We start from the raw sequence: 14491 nt of genomic DNA on the forward strand, positions 1-14491 counted from the left end.
CTATAGAACCCCCGTGAAATAGTATTCCCGACTGGTCACTCTGTAATATCATGTACGAAAATAAATTGGTTGAAATATAGAAAATATATTAGCACACACATTACAGAAAATATATAGCTAAGAACACCAGAAGATATCGATATCTCATTCAAAAATTTTAAACGATACTGAAAAGGGAAGCCTGTTTGTTAGTCATCTAAAGAATGTATTTTCCCCAAACGTGTCAAACGACATAATAGAGTTACCACCTACTTTACCCCATATTACTGCTGCTGAACCACTTCGCTTTAAGATTTCAGAGATTAACAAGGCTATTGTTGATTTAAACTCCAAAAAATCACCTGGTATTGATAAAATCAGTAACAAGATGCTCCTCGAGCTACCCTAAATTGCATTAAGAATAATCCTATTTATATTTAATGCTATATTACGCCTTGAATATTATCCAACAGAGTGGAAGGTTTCTTTAGTTACAATGATAGCTAAGCCGGGAAAAGATCACAGTAAAGTCGAATCATATAAACCCATTAGCCTATTGTCAAATATATCAAAGTTATTCGAAAAACTCTTAATGCACAAGTTAAAGCCGATGGTGAATCATTTTGATTATATTCCAACAATTCGGATTTCGAGAAAAACATAACACCATAGAACAAACTCACAGGCTGGTAGATATCATATCCAAGACATTTGAAGAAAAAAATATTGTTCTGCGCTCTTCATCGACGTTTCGCAAGCCTTCGAAAGTATGGCATGAAGGATTATCTATTAAAATAAAACAATATTTACCAGTAAACACACATGATCTTCTAGAAAGTTATTTAAGTCATCGAAAGTTCGTTCTTAAAGAGGGAGACTTCATATGTTCACCACAGCCTATTGAAGCAGACGTACCCCAAGGAAGTATACTGGGTCCCTTCCTATATTTGCTATATACTTGTGATATGCCTACAAACAGTCGAACCCACATATCAACTTTTGCTGATGACACAGCTATACTAGCCATTCATGAAAACCCCCAAGAAGCATCTGTAATTTTACAAGACCATATCCTCGACATAGAAAGGTGGTTAAAACAATGGAGAATAAAAGTAAACGAGCAAAAATGTATACATCTTACTTTCACATTATCCTAATAAATAATCATATAATTAATCCAGGTAAGACCGACGTCTTACCTGGAAAAAGCATATAGATACAAAATTGACTCAAATTAAGTTAAAATTACTACAAATTTACTGGCTAATTGGTAAAAACTCGAGATTGAGTTTAGATTGCAAACTGTTGCTGTACAGCTCAATAATAAAACCCATATGGTTCTATGGAATTCAATTATGGGGCACGGCCTCAGCTTCTAATATTGAAAAAATTCAAAGATTCCAAGATAAAATATTAAGAATGATAACAGCAGCACCCTGGTATGTGAGAAATATTAATATTCATAAGGACCTAGGTGTCTTCCTGGTGAAAAATGAAATAGAAAAACAAGCGGAGTCATATTAAAGTTAAAAGTTAGAAGTTTACCCTAACCCACTTGCACGAACATTAATGAGAAGTAATGGCTACATGCGACTAAGAAGAAGGAATCCAACAGACCTGCGCTGATGATAGGATCTATAAATTAAACATAATTTTTCGTCCAACTGTGGTGGGACGTAAATAAAAATTAATATTTAAATTTAAGATTTGAACAAATTATTGATAGTTCACATTATTTTGTAAAGATACAATAAATAAAATATGAAAAAAAAAAATTAAATAACGCATATTCATTGCAACGCAGACATTTGTAATGGTAGAATTGTTTTTAGAACCGAAAACTCTCATAGTGAAGGATTTATTAATCATTAGTAATGCCCCAAGTCAATCTCCCTTCGAATAATTAATAAAAACTAAAAAAGATGGACAAATTTTGGATCATGGTGTGCCTAATGTCACACAACTTAAAACATATTCGATACATTCGTACACAGTGTTATTATTCGCCAATCAACACCTCCGTATTGAAAATTGGAAAAATGTACTGTCGGATGAAACCAAAATAAATTTGTTTGGGTCTGATGGTAAAATGCTTGTACGAAGTCTAATAAATAAATAATTTGATTCGAGGTACACAAAAAAGACCGTCAACAAGGTGGAGGTTCCATACTGATTTGGGGTTGTTTTTCGCCATCTGGCGTCGGTCCAATTTTTTTGGATTATATATAAAATGTGTGCAGTAGATTGCGTAGAGATACTTAAGAATCAAATGCTGTCATTTGCCGAAGAGGAAATGTGCTTCTTGTGTGGGATGTTATGCAGGATAACGATCCGCAGGACTTCTCTAGGCTTGCTAAGTTATGGTTTCAAGAGAACAACGTGCATGTCCTAGATTGGTCCTCCCAGCCGCCGGACCTGAACTCCATTGAGCATTTGTAGGGTCATATAAGAGTAAAAACAAAGGTATTCTATACCCCCAGAAACCTGTGATAATTTTGTTGGATCTATGCAACGCAGATGTAAGGAGGTAATTAAAATGAATATAAGATTGAAAAATGAACGTATGTTATGGATTAATTTTTTTTTTAATAAACATTTAAGAAAAACTGAAAACTAAATGTCATTACATTTATTTTTTCCAACACTGTATCTTGGTATATAAAAGTGCTATGTATTTCATTACACTACTGGTACTAATTACAAGAATATTTAATATCATCACTGATTTTATAATATTATTATTACAGCATGTTTGTTTCACATCACACTGCTTTTGAGGATACACAAAAAAATCTTACCACCACTACAGTTGTAAACAGCTGTTATTTAATTTTTCTCTTACTACTCATATGCAATCTCTTTAAAAAAAAGTATAAAATTTTCTCTTAAATTGTGTTGTAAAATTTTTAGGTCTTCTGTCTCTTCGCATACGTTGGTTATTCGTTGAGCAACACCAAGTTGGAAATGAAACGAAACAATTCATGTCAATTCAGTTTATTGGTGTTAACTCAGTTATTCGGTCGCAAAATCGGGACAAGAAAACGAAAATAGATTAAATATAAAAAACTAAATACCTATACCTATGTATAGAAAAAAAACAAAGAAAAATCTGTATGAATTTGAATAAATTTTTTCATTTATGATTTTTTTATTTTTGGTGTGAGAAATACAAAAGAATCTAAAGTGAACTGCTGTGAGTAAATGTGTATCTTTAAGGTATAAAAAAGTCTAGGTACTAAATCCACATGTAGATACTGCACGGCTGAGAGAGTGTATGTGTTAAAGTCTGAAAAATTGCTATTTTGCATCCAACCATCTATAAATCAATTACAAACGCAAAAAAAAAATGGAAAAAAGAAGAGGAATAAATTCATATTAATTGTATGATTTGTGAAAAATTCTGTGCGTTCTGTAGCTAGTTATTAGTTGGTGCCACAACTAAAAGGTCAATCACCTGAATATTTTTGTGCGAGTGTTTTAAATTAGTATCTGTGTATTTAGGTACGTTTGTGTGTGTGTGTGCCTGTGTGAGTTGTTGTTGTGTATGTGTTTTTGTTTGAAAACAAGTGTATCTCTAGAATTTGCTGTAAAATGGCACAGAATTGAAATTGGCAAAAATGAACAAAACAAAAATCCAAAACCAATAAGAAAAAAATCAATAAATTGAAAATATACCACAACATGAATACAAAAGACAACAACAACATAATACAAATACTGCATTCACAAACATGTCCTCGTTTATTGAGTTTGAAACATGTTTTTATTGAAAATATAAAAAGAAAAATATAATAAACATTATGTGGTTTAGTTCTTTGTTTGGTAAATTATTTACACAAGTGAATTTCAAAGTGTTGCAGAATACATAATATGAAATTAAATAAAATAGGAAATAAAATTGTTTCATTCATTTCATTTATGTATTTATGTAGTATGTGTTCAATTTGTATTTAAAATTAACAACAACAAAATTATATGTAATAATAATTACAACAACAGCAACAACATCAATAAGCAACGCCAACATCACCAATAATTTCTTAATTCTTTGTTTTATTTCTAGTTTATTGTTATTAAGTTACACATTGGCTCTAAAACAGATAAACTTAACTAAACACATTCAAACATAAGTACATATAACAGAAATCAACCCATCGAGCGACCAAACACTCAACCTACCAACCACACCGATCCACAACCATCTATCCATTCATTCATTCATCCAACTAAACAAACTTAAAACACCATGCCTTTTGCTTTCCGTCCGTCTGTTGTCTGTCTATCTTTCCATCTCCCCATCTGACATTAACAAACATCAACTACAACAGCATTGGATGGCAAGCATCACTGGGATGGAAATACCATTAAATTTAATTAAAAATACCTTTTCATCATCGAAAAAAATATTAGTGCCTCGCTTTATATTTAGTATATTTTTACTAAATTGGCTTTTATAAAAATAATTAAAAAAAATGGTATTTTTTACAATTTTGCCCACAGGGTCCACATTTCCTTCGGGGCTGGGAAATGCTTTGGGGATAAATAGGGAACATATCAAGGTTTTTAAAGCTGCTTCCCATTTTTTGATCCCAGTTTTGGGATATTAGAACATGTGGCCCAAAGTTCAAATTTTTTATAAAAAATAGGTCACTTTCCGAAGGGCGTAGGGGCGACATACTCGAAAAATGGGACATGTTTTATATACCAAAATGTTCTTCGTAAAGATACGTTATAGTAAAATATAAAATTGTTATATGTTCATAAAGAAAGTTTATTTTTAATAAAAAAAGAGTTAAGTCACCTATTTTTTGAATATATAAATTGAAAATCGTTTATTTTTGGATCCATAATTGATATTGGTCTGACATATTTCGTATGTTATTCGTAATTTAGTTATCTAACCAACAAAAAAATTCGAGTCCATTCGGTCCAAAAGTCCGATCTATATTTTTTAAAAAGGGGACCAAGGTATGGCAAAATTTTAGAATTTCAATTTTGAAATGTCTGTAACTCGTATATTATAAATGATAAATAGCACACAAGCATCTTTTTTCAAGATCTAGCCGAGCGCTTTCCAAAAATATATATGAAATCGGATGTTAAACAAAAAAACTGTACGCGTTTAAAAATTTTACATGTCGAAGGTACCCTACTTTGAACCCCCATAGTGCCGCCCCTGGATTAAACTCGAATGCTTCTTGGCTACGCTCAAGTCAAATTTTATCCCGATCGGACCAGCCGTTTAGAAATGCCAGATTTATTTCCAAAACATTTTGATTCTGCCCCACTGTGCAGCATTGGATGGCAAGCATCACTGGGGTGGAAATACCATTAAATATAATTAAAGATACCTATTCAGCTTCGAAAAAAATATTAGTGCTTCGCATTATATATTGTATATTTTTACTAAATTGACTTTTTTAAATTACTCTTTAGTATTTTATGATGAAACTTGAAAGTTTTTAAAATAATATTCCGAAAAAGATAGAGTTCATACGGATCTTTGCGCTTGATTAAGTTACTCGATATGATAAGATGTATAAACTATCAAACAAATCTTATAAAGGGTGATTGATTCATCGTGAGGTTTAATTTTCAATATGTTTTTTTTACAGATCACGCGTGACTCATATCAAACTACTTTGTCATTTTTGTTCAGTATCGTTTGGCAAGTCATCATGGAAAAACTCATACCACAATAGCGTTCGGCTATATTACAAAAATCAGCGTTCTGTGCGAATTGAAAATTCGGTGTTTTATCGTGAAATTTTGTTCAGTGATGAAGCAGATTTCTGGCTCAATGGATACGTTATTTCCATTTGGGCTGACGAGCAACCCGAAGAGTAACAAGAGCTACCATTACATTCATTAAAAACAACGGTATGTTTTATGGGCTGGTGGAATCATTGGTCTTCAAAAATGAGAAAAATAAGAATATTACCGTCAATGGTAAACGTTATCGCACGATGTTAACGGACTATGTGCTTCCTGACATTCAAGCGCATAGTCTCGGTGAGCTCTGGTTTCAACAAGACGATGACCTTGTTGAGAAGTCATTTTGGTGAGCACTTAATTTTATGTTTTGCTACTGCAAATTCGCCACCTAGATCGTGCGATATCACACCTTTGGACTATTTTCTCGGGTGATATGTAAAGTCTGAGTTCTTCAGGAGTAAGCCAGCTACGATTAACGCTTTGGAAGCCAACTATGATATGATAGATGCTTTCGTTTCCTTTTTGGACGATTGGTCCACACTTAATCTTAAAATCAGTACCTTTCCTGTGTTTGGATAGTTGGGTTGATTTGCCTCTCGTGGTACAAAGTTGACATTATTGTTTGAAAACCAATCAATGGCAATTTTTTCCATAGTTGCATGATTCCAAATCGGGCCAGAAATATTAAGACATTCTGTGCTGTTTTAAAAAAAGTAAAAACCGTTTTTATAGACACTCCGTAATATATATTTCTGTGTTTATCATGACAGACTTCACAAATAATTGGCTTCTTTTGCCACAACTGCAAATGGCTGCATCTTCAAGAAACTTCTTGGGGATTTTTGTTTTTTTTTTGTACGGTATTGTTCTTGAACATTACCTCATCCATCAGCTATATACAAATCTTGACCCGGAAGTTGTGAAAAGTCTGCCAGTACATCATCCCTTTGGCTCCACCCACAAAAGAATTAGTGCATTTAACATTACGAGCTGCTTTTCTGATAGAAGTGTTCGGTGCTCTTCGAAAGAGTTGTTCGACTTCTTTTGACTTTTTTTGATTGTTTAAAAATTACAATATACTAACTTTTCTGATCCCAATTTTCGCATCTTTTTAAATAAATATTTAGTTATTTTCTAATGAGTAATCAATCGTTATTCTCTAATTTAAAATTCATGAAACAATGATTTTCTGATTATTTGTTTGAGTTTGTACGAGACTTACGATGCCGATCATGAGCAGCTCGATCAATTAGTTCTATGAATATCTTAAACTTCGTACTATCAGGAAGTTCATAAAGCATTTATGCCTGGCAACGGTTGTGTGGTAGGGGACATGGGCTCAAATAACTAGTATGATCTTCGGGTTATTAAATAACACTAATGCCCATATTGGCCTACAGAATCTGCCGATAGGTGGTTCCTTAGATGGTTTCTAGGCAGATTGATCTCAAATAGAGTTCTCTGCAAATTGATATTGGCCCAAATTTTTCAGGTCTATTTGCACGTGGGTTCTCTTTCACATCTTTCCTTTGCATTTTAAAGTATGTAGTTTGTGTGAGATCAGTTATTATCCCTCATAAGAAGAAAGCCAAGATCAAGTCAGAATTCATTGGAAATTATGGTGGTGCCGGCATTTCAATGTCCCCGTTATCAGAAACCCACGCGAGCATAACCAATGAATGTCTCGTGTGGTGGCAAAAGTTTGAACACTGTAAGGGTTTTACTGGATAAGGTTTATAACCTCATTTGCAATGAGAACCTATCATTTGCCAAAGGATAAAGATTGCAAATTGCTTACCGTCTGAAGCCGGTGACTTGGAGGCCAAATTTGAAATAGGTTTCGAATTGTGGGAATATTTTCCACAATTTTTCAGGCGGAAATTTATGTAATATTCCACTGGCATAAAATATGCTTGAGGTGAAGGTATATGTTTGAATTAAAACATGTTATGCCGAAATATTGTATAAGTAAGGGAAGGAATCGTAGAGAACTGATAGTGATTGATTAATGATTGGATCTTGGTTAGTTAGAACCAGTTCAAATTCTAATACTTTACATGAAAAGAACCTTTAACATTATAGCGGCTTAAGGATGGATAAGTTGCTTTGTTGCAGGTATCGGAACTAAAAGTTCCTTTACGCGATCATCACATTTTACGACACACATTTGGGGTAGTATCATATTAAAGTGTGTTTTTACAGCTTCAACAACGCAAGAGGGCATTGTTTTATGTTTATATGTGATAGGGATGGCTCTCTTCATTTTTTTCAGTTTTCAAAAAACCATTCTACAAGCGGATTGGATATGTATTACTCTGTCCCAAAAGTTTTATCGTCTAAAACTGCTATAAGCAATTTTTTCTGTATTTGGACACAAAATTGGAATACATGAAATTGATTTTCATCACAATTGGGTAAGTGGGATTTTCTTAAGACACGGGATTAATGTGTTTCAAACAATTGACACAAATTTCCCTCAGGGTTATGTTGGTATTCAGTACCATTTTAAAGTCTCAATTTCCCATCTCTGCACCATCGTGAGCAGAAAACAAACAGCTCTATTGTTGTCGCCACTATTGCACCTTTTCGTGTATTTGTAGTTGTACTAGTTATTGTTAAAGTATGATGTTACGTGTCTGATTTGCTCTGGTTACTCTACTCTTCTACTCTCTGTGGTTGCTCGTATTCGTTATTTGGTTCATTTCCATACCCTACACTATGTTTAATAAGTGTACAAAATAAAACTCACCACGAGTTTGCAACACCTACATGGCATTAAATGATTAAGTATTAAACTGGTTAAAGGAAATATGTCGCTAGGTCAACTAGGTGATAGATCAATATCAGACATTTTACGTATTCCATCTACATTAGACAGAATTTAAATCACAGAATACTAGAATATTGTATCCATACTCCATAAACTTTCTTTTAAACAACTTGCAAAGGAAATAGCATAATTAATTTGTATGTAATAAATCGCTCATCATATTTCGAGAAACACTCATTAAATAAATGTTATACATCTGTTAAATTTTGCAGATTTATTTAATTAAAACAAACAACGTTTTTTTATATAAATTAATAAATAAATAAACAAGTTTAAACAAAATATAGACTTCATATTAAAAAAAAACATGTGGATAGAGCGCAATGAAGTCGATTTGAATTGACTATAAATTATTTACTTGTTTCTTTTTCACATTTCTTTCCATGTTTTATTTCACGTATTTATTGTGATTTGTATTTTTTACATTTAAATTTATTTATATGAATATGTGTATACATTTGGCGTATATTTATTTAGCTATTTGAAAAAAAAGACACAAAATTATTTTGAAAAGTTATAACAGAAATGGTCTAAATATTGTATTTACCACTCACAATCACAACCTTAAGCAGGTCAACTTGAGTTTTAATGAATCGACACTTTTGTTAGTAAAAAAGCAAACCCACACAAATAAATCAATTCAGTTCAAAATCAATCTTCATGCTATAAGTAATTAATTTTGTCAAAACGACATTGAAACGTCAAAGAAAATGGAAAAATTTCTTTAAAATTTAGTTGTAGTTTGGTGCAAAATTTTTGAGTAATTTAAGATTTTCTATTTGTTTTTTAATCAAAATAGCGGAAGGTTGGTTTCTGAACTATAGCTCACTTGGGTCCAAACATACATATGTACATAGATTCCGTTGTGATACCTTGTACTTATCGCGACATTCTTGCCTCAAGTCCCAAAATTTTGTTTGTTTTCATTGTAATTTCTCTCTCCTTCCCTTCTATGTATGTATTTGTTCTATGGCAATGCGGCTTCTTAGTCGAGTTTGTTTTCCCATCTTTCGATAGCAATGAGATGTTTTGCCATCGTGAGAGGAATTTCAATATCACAACTGAACTAATACAAATCTTTGGTCGTGCCGTCTTTCGGAAGTGTATCAGCTCTGCAGTTTCCATCAATATTTCCATTTCCTGCAACCCATGTAGATATTCAGTCGAATATCCCGTGGTGCTAAATTTGTTTGCGAGACCATTTTTATAGTCACAATTTCTTTATGAATCACGCAACCATTATCCGAATCTATGCCACATCTAATACTTTCGTGTGATCTTGATCAGTCAGTGAATATTTGGATGATATTCTCTGTTATCATAGTGTCACATATACGGTATATTAGTCATTTAACCTGAATCAAAAAAAGGATTTATGTATTGCATGCCAACGGAAATCCATCCTACAATGTTGTCATGACCAAAGTTATTGTGTGTCCATGATTTTGTGACAGTCTTTGAACCTCTTATTTTAGCTAACATGTGTGCTGGTATCCAGGATAGTGAACAGTGCCTTAAATGGAGTAGTCCTAAGTGCAACGGTTTCATCAACAACCCATAATACGTTCGATTTTCTTTAGTGATTTTCCGTCTCCAATGCATTGCAATGCTTACAGAAAATACAGATGGTTTGAGACAAAATCGTAAGCTAACATACATATATTTTTAGGATTGATTACCCATTTTAGGCAATAGCCTTTTTATAGAACTATAATCCATTTGCCGCTTTAATAGTGCTAGATTGTACATTCAGGTTTCAATATTTGGAATTGCCGAATAAAGTTAGTGTAACTTCTTGTGATTCAGATTTCTCCATGGCTTTGTGTTGATGTTAAGATTACAAAACGTTGGAGTAGTCTAAAGGTAATACGTAACCACGAAATAAAATACATTTGAATTCTTTTATTCATTTGAAAAACTTATTTTACTTAAGATGATTCAAAAGAAAAAACTTAGTTTTATTTTATTTGATGCTGTTTGATCTTACAAAACACTTGTAAGAGTAAACACGTCAAACTAATTTGTGCTAAATAAAGTGGTTATGCTTTTTTGAGCAAATATTTGTCATGTGTGTGAGCCTACTTTAAGTGGTAAATTTCCAGTTATCTCTTAGTGTCAACAACGTTTTGACGATCAAGTCAACCTTTATATCCAGGAAGGCAACATAAGGGTATTCCTTATAGTTTAGGGATCTTTCTCCATAGCTAACTAATGAGTGTAGTACAGCTTAAGCCTTGGTTCTGAAGATCCACCGTATGCGATGAGGTATGATCCGTGCTCATTACAATCTTCATTTGTAAGTTCGTTTGGACCATGAAATTTTCAATAATTTTGAATGAGTCCAATTTTAATATTTAATATCCAATTTGTTGCATTTTTTTAATTCTTTTATGTGTCAATTAACCCATGTAATCAAATAAATATTATGCACAATTCACCTCAGGCTTATACCTCTAATATTCAGTAGAGTTCATGTTCTCGTGTAAACACCTTAGGCATCGCACAGTGGTTATTGACAAGCGGTCATAAATAATAAATCTCCAAAACTAAAAAGGCTAAAACTTAAAGTTTGCAAATTTTTAGAAAAAAATATAAACAACTGTAGCCACAGTAGCCATTTGATCTTTGAAAGGTTAATTGGCATATAGATTTCTTTTAAGAATTTTTGAAATAAATTATTTCAATATGAAAATTCGTTTGTTTTAAACAATTTGTGTTCCATTTTAATTCATTTGAAATATACATTGAAAAAAAAAAAATTAAAAAGTTATACAAAGTTATATAATGCGGTATTATTAAGTAATATAAGGTAATAAGGTAAAATAAGATATTAATATATCATTTATTAAGCAAATTTAAAACTCCTTGACTTACACTACTTGTTTTCTTTGTTGGTAAGTTTCGGGCTCCAGAAATAAACTTAAAATGAGCCTATTTAAATGATCTGTATTTGTAGCAATGCGCAATATTTTTCATGTATGTTGCAATCTAAACTGCTTTATATCCTTACTTTTCGGTTCAGCCGCTTCCTCCGACAAATCACCTATTGAAACTAGTGCTGGATCACCTCAGCTCCATTGATCAGAATTTTGTGTACCGATGGATGGAGGTAGTACGTAGGATACTCCTCAACAAGAATTCTGGCTGTTTCTACAGCATATTCCTCAAACTTTTCGGCATCACAATATTTTTTAACTTAAAGAGGGAACAAAATCTACAATTTGATGCATAAGAAGCAGTGGGCAAATGAGTGCCAAATATCAAAAAGTCTACGTGAAAAAGTAGTTTTTAAAAACGTGTGTTTTGGAAAGGTCAAAAAAGTATTCTTCAGGTATTTTTTAATGGGCTTATATTATTTAATTTGGTAGAAAATAGTTAAAATTTAATGTCTGTAGGGTTTTTGGAGACAATATCGCGAATAACTTATTAGATAAACTTAAGTTTTCTTTTATGAAAATATAAAAATTTTATATGCAATATAAACATACCTCAACTTTCAGAGGACACAAATATTAAATCTCGCAAAAAAAACAACAAAATTTGTTAGATTCATAAAATCTAGAGTGTTATCAATAAATTTAGTGCAATAAAGCTTAGAAAAAAAATTATTTTATTTTTGGCCACTGTGCTTCGGCTGCAATAAATGGATAATAAGAAATTAAGAAGATGATTTGAAAGAATTTATACTTCTCATGAGGTATTTGCTAATAAATCTAGAAAATTCTTTGCGATGACAACATACACTAATCTTTAATTCAAAGGAGAACCTAGAGCATATGAATAGAATATTTAATGCAACATTAAAATCATTATTTTGGCTGTTTGATTTAATAATCTAATTAGATTTTGTATCACTTCGCATAATCTTTATATACAAATCATACATGCAGACCAGAACTATATGTATGTATATAGTTATGGTCTGTATACATATATATTTTTTAATTTCATTTAAAATATTAATTTCTGTATAACTAAATATGTATGTATAAATAAAAAAAATACCTAAACTCACTAACATGACAATTCACTTGTTTCTATGGTCATGCACGCATACCAGGCGCCAAGTATAAAACTTTTATAAACTTTTTTTTTTTTGTTTTGTTTCCCCGATATTTTTTAGTTTGTTGTCGTTGTCACCCAACCTTAGAAAATTTCATATTTCAAAGTTTATGTGCCTGAGTATGTGTTTGCATGATATTTCATCTACTTATCGTGTATGATTTTGTTTTTTTTGTTTAATTTTTATTTCAAAAAAAAAAAATAGAAAAAACTTTTTCTATCATGTAGTCGCATACGGTCTGCTACTAATTATTTGTAGATTGTTGCAGTGCATGAACATGAGTACAATGCGGACTGAAAGAAACAACATCTTAAAAATGGATTAGCCTCAATTTTTAAAGAAAGAAAACCTAAATACTCTGTGTACTTACATGCAACACACAGCCAGATATGCAACATGCCTAGATACCCATAAAATACATGTACATACATTTACAAGTGTGTGTATGAATGTATGTATGGACTTGTATTGTACTTTAAAACATTGAGGTTTTGCTTTTTGTTGCCTTTTAATACAACAAGTTTATTTCTTTGTGCAGTCCCCATAGTCAAGCGAGGGAGGCGGTGGAGGAGCAAAAGGAACTAAATATGACAGATATTGATTCGTAGCAAATGATAGAAATTTTTATTTTCATATAATCACACTGATACCTCGTTAGAAGCGTTTACGAAATTTATTCATACTGCAACACATATTAGAAAAATAACAACCAGATATTCCATTAATATTTCCACGCGTTCAGAAGTGAAGCAATATTAAACGTTCGTTTTCTAAGCGAAAGAAATCAGATGTGACTTTCCTTAACTCTACTTCTATGCAAACTGAATTAAACGAACGTTTTTGATAAAGAGTAGGCTTCCTAATTTTCCGATCTCTTTCATTCCCGGGAATTAGGTTAGGTTCCTTAGAAACTGATTGTTGGACCAACTAGATTCTCTGTTGTAGTAATGGATGTGTTTTAGATTTATCCTCGACAACTCTTCTAAACACGAAAGTAAATGGTTTCCAAGTGTAGGCTCCCTCGTGTTGGCCAAATTCAGACATTGAAAGAATAGGTGGGCCACAGTCTTCCCCTCTTCTTCGTTAAACCGCTGGACCAAAGTCCTAGCATGTGTTCCAATTGTTGTTTGCGACGGAATGTAGTTTGTAGATTCATCCTGCCAGCATCTTATACGGTCCAAGTGGACCTCGCAATAACACAAGTGGATTCATTGGTCCGTCTGCTATGTGCAATATCATATAGTTTCTGACAATCCAGGAAAGGGGCCAATCGTCTCTGCTGAGAAGCTTTAAGGAAGTAAAATAAATGCAACTGCAACTTATGAATTCAAAACATTGTTAGCTGTGTAATTATTCGAAAAAAAACATTACTGACGCACAGTGGGGGATCTGAGAAAAAAGTGGAAATAAATCTATAACTTCTAAACGAATAGACCAATTTTAATAAAATTAAGAATTAAAAAAATTATAGAAGACTTTTTTTAAAAAATATGGGAATAAAAAATGGTAGCTGACTTTTTTTGAAAATTTAAATTTTTAAAATGCAATAAAAGTTTTGTTTATATATCGTTTTTAATGAAATTTTACACTTATATAGAAACTTTTGATCCAAATCCATAAATGAAAAACATATTTGCGAATTGTTAATGACAATCCCACAATTCCCAAACAATTTTCAAAAATGCCAAAATTGTGATTTTTTTGATTTTTCGATCTATTGAAGGCACCAAGTCCGCGGCTATGAAATCCCTTTGTGCAATATTGAAGAACATATTGGGACATACAAAACAGGTCTTAATTTTTTGAAAGCAGCTATGCGTTTAGAGACCATGTTGTCTAAAGTTGAAATTTACATAAAAAATAGGTCAACTTCGGAAGGGTTTGGACCACGAACGAATTTTGAT

At 32.2% G+C, this 14491-nt stretch overlaps 1 protein-coding gene across 3 annotated transcripts in view; it reads left to right on the plus strand.

Moving 5' to 3' along the window:
• The first annotated feature begins 2956 nt into the window (after positions 1–2956).
• Positions 2957–14491, plus strand: part of Oatp30B (Organic anion transporting polypeptide 30B) — a 94604-nt gene continuing 83069 nt past the window's right edge. The window contains exon 1 of one of the 3 annotated variants that reach the window (XM_065501765.1): positions 2957–3251. The gene's annotated coding sequence lies outside the window, so the exon portion shown is untranslated. The remainder of the gene's footprint in view (positions 3252–14491) is intronic. The other 2 variants (XM_065501764.1, XM_065501766.1) reach the window with 2 other exon arrangements.

The sequence above is a fragment of the Calliphora vicina genome, chromosome 2 (assembly GCF_958450345.1).
Source record: "Calliphora vicina chromosome 2, idCalVici1.1, whole genome shotgun sequence".
NCBI lineage: Eukaryota > Metazoa > Arthropoda > Insecta > Diptera > Calliphoridae > Calliphora > Calliphora vicina.